The following is a 3,297-nucleotide window of genomic DNA, read 5'->3' as shown; positions in this document are numbered from 1 at the left end:
CCCACCCCACCCCACCCTGCTGCTGCAGGGCCCTGGGGGCTGAGGCTCCCCAGCCCTGGGGCACCAATCCTGGCAGCCTCCCAGGGACCTGTGGCTCCCCTCCCCGCAGAGCTTTAACCCCATCCACACCCCGTTTCTGAACCGGCTTCACAAACTGCAGACAGGACTATAAACAATTGCCTCGTTTCCACAGAAATGTCACTGTTCCAATAAAACTGAAACCCATTCTTCTACTACATCCTCTTTACATTGGTAGTTTCACAAAACACATACTGCCCCCTTTATATTCAAAGTGGACTTCCTGATGCACAAGTTCAAATCCCAGCTATCATCTATCATCTTAATTCTTCTGGGACAAATAAAGTATCATGCAAGATACCATATGTGGATATTTCAGCAGAGCTCTTTAGAGTCATGTCCTGTCTACCCAGTGTGATCAATGGTTATTTTATTTTTGTATATTTAGAAGAAAGTATGACAAACCTCCTTCTAGGTGCTCTACCTAAACAAAAAATAGCCAAACAGACACAGAGGTTGGGAGACAATTCCCTATGTGACTTGGGCCATTTATATACCCTGGGGTATCTGAGACATCTGCAGAGGAATCTCAGCCACAGCATGAGATCTATAGGAGACTCATGGCAGCTTGTAGTCATACACGGTACTCCAGAACCCAGACTGGCACTAGGCACATATTTCAGCACCTGAAATGTCTCCTAAAGATCTCTGCAAATCAAATGTACAATGTATTCCTATTCGCCCAGTGCGCTGGATGCCAAGTTAACCTTTATTCTCACAGGACTGTATTATGCTGTACTAGACGAAAGTCATCTGAACTTTAAAAATGCCTGAACACTCATTCACTGAAAATCACATTCCAGATTAGGCACACAACAGACCTATCTTTATACCTATCTACAACTTCCTGCTGACCTATGACATACAAAATACTTGCAAGACTATCAATCAGAGAGTATTAAAATATTCTGTTTGAAAACACTTTTAGTAATGATAATTCATCAGTTAAAGTGGGGATATTATTTCAGAAATACTGCCCAAACTAGAACAAATTAATTGGCCTGGATTTGGATGATAGAAAAATTCAGAGTTAAACCAATATTCAGAAGTCATACAAGCATGTAGGTGATTAAAATAAATTTCAGCCATGAACTTTATTAAAGGCAGTGTGGGCCTTTATCAGGTTCATTGCACTCAGTGCTGTGGAAACTGAGAAGCAGGGGCTACCCCTGCTCTGGTTATTAGACTCCATGAGTAAGTCTAGTCATTATTTGGTCAGGTTTGTAGGTGAAAAAAAAGAAAAAAAGGAGGTTTGTGTACAGCAGTCTTACTAACTTAAGAAATTTAGGTAAGCTTTTAAGACACATTTACCTTTGCAAACTAAGGTGGGTATAATGATAATAAGGTGATGTGACTAATAATTAATTCAACCTTTATTGATAAAAGGTTGAAAATGCTAGTGCTTTCGATATCCTCTACATATTTTATATAAAACCAGTATTAGAAATATTTCCCAAAATGTTTGGTGATCTAGAACAAAACCAGGTTATGGATAGAATCATGCTACATGTGATAGCTGAGATACAAATGTGTAAAACTCTGAGTACAGAAAGAATATGTAAAGAATATGTACAGAAAGAACATGTAAAGGCTGTCCTGCAAACTCACAATATTCCTCCAAACCTCGGATTGTGACTTTAATTCCTGCAGATTGCCCAGTAATTCCACAGCAGAATTAAGTTTTTTCAGCTTCTGCAGAAAGGGTGGAACTCCCACTCCCCAGCCAGTGAAGCTGAATTCAGCAAGATTTGTTTTACCAAGGAATGAAAAAATTTCATAGAGAATTTCCAGCCACAACAAAAATAGCATCTACTACTTTTTAAGCACAGCAACTGTCTGGAGTGGCATCTTTTAGTCTATAAATCCCTTGAGTTCATTATCAGTTGCTAGCTTTTCCTAGTTTCCTTCCAATATATTGTCAAACCTCTTTGAAAACTCCGAGGTTGCCCCATTCATATTCAATGAGTCTCCAAAGTTTGTGTAACTGAATTTAAAATACAAACCACTGAGAATACAGATGCTAAGCCCCCTTTTTTATTTGTGTTTCCATATTTATTACTAAAATCTCATTTGTAAAATTGGGGCTAAACAAGTATGTCACTGACAGCAGAGCAATGGCTTTTTTTGCTAAACAGTGTCAACACTTGGAAGGCACTCAGTGGTATCGTTGATAAATCGATTTAAATTTTTTTTCATACCACAGATTATTTATTTAAACTCTTCAAGCACAAAACACTACCTCCAGTCCTGGTGAATTCTATCTCATTTAGTTGCTTTAGATCAGGGACCAGAGTTTACAAAGCACTGTACCATCAAGATGATTCACATCTAATTTAAGCAATATGAATCACAGTGCTGCAGTACCAGCCTCAGCTTTCTCATTAGCAGAATAATCATCTCAGCTCTCTTTTGCTGGCACTTCAAAACTCTGTCACTGGTTGCCAGACTGTATTTCTCCAAATAAATATTTATCTTTAAATACTCAACGACTTTTAGAGTAATAAAAAGCTCTTAATTACTTTCTAGCCAGTACTGTTAATGCTGCAGTGAGGCCATCCACAAAGCCTTCTCTCAAACCCTCCAGTTTTTATTGTCTTCAGAAAATATTTAACCCAAATACCTGTGAACCTGCCTGTTCTCTGAATTTCTGTATCCAGTGAACACTTAGCATATACCACAGTGAAATAAAAGTTTGCTTGTGGTTTTTTTTCCCCCCTCTACTTCTTTTTCTTGGCTTTGATTTTAGCCTTTGACACAATCAGGAAGGTGAAGATACGTTCCTGTCAGTCTGCCAGAGGTGTTGAATAGGAAATTTCATACTCTTTAGCTGAAAAATTGTGCAATACATGGGTGACACCATGTCACGGTTTGTTTCTTTGATTCCCAGTGTGAGCTAGGGTGGTAAGACAGCCGAGCAACAGGTTCCAAGCACCTGGCTGGGAAATTTTGTCCTTTCTCTGACCACGATTCACTCCCGGCAGACCTAAATTAACTCTTATTTGAACTCGTTCCAGGGAAAGGGACTCGTTACGAACTTACACTTTTAAGGGGGGGGGGTGTAGGAAATGCTCCTTTTTAGACGGAAAGAGAGAAAAACCCCCTTTCTTTCCACACGGTAGCGGTCCCGCCGTTGCGGACGCCCACGGCCCGCAGGCACAAGCGAAGGGAGGCCCTGCGGCAGCCCGGGAGGGGGGTCCGGGTCCCGGCTGCCGCTCGGTC

General features: G+C 40.6%; 1 long non-coding RNA gene across 1 annotated transcript in view; it reads right to left on the bottom strand.

The window, feature by feature from the left end:
- The window catches only part of LOC113481264, a 9,271-nt gene extending 6,020 nt beyond the window's left edge, over positions 1-3,251 (bottom strand). Inside the window, exon 1 of the long non-coding RNA XR_003398639.1 lies at positions 3,118-3,251. This is a non-coding gene — a long non-coding RNA (uncharacterized LOC113481264). The remainder of the gene's footprint in view (positions 1-3,117) is intronic.
- Positions 3,252-3,297: the final 46 nt, after the last annotated feature.

Source organism: Athene cunicularia (assembly GCF_003259725.1).
Source record: "Athene cunicularia isolate RWA chromosome 5 unlocalized genomic scaffold, athCun1 chr5_part3, whole genome shotgun sequence".
Taxonomy (NCBI): Eukaryota; Metazoa; Chordata; class Aves; order Strigiformes; family Strigidae; genus Athene; species Athene cunicularia.
This window is presented reverse-complemented; position numbering and strand designations above follow the sequence as displayed.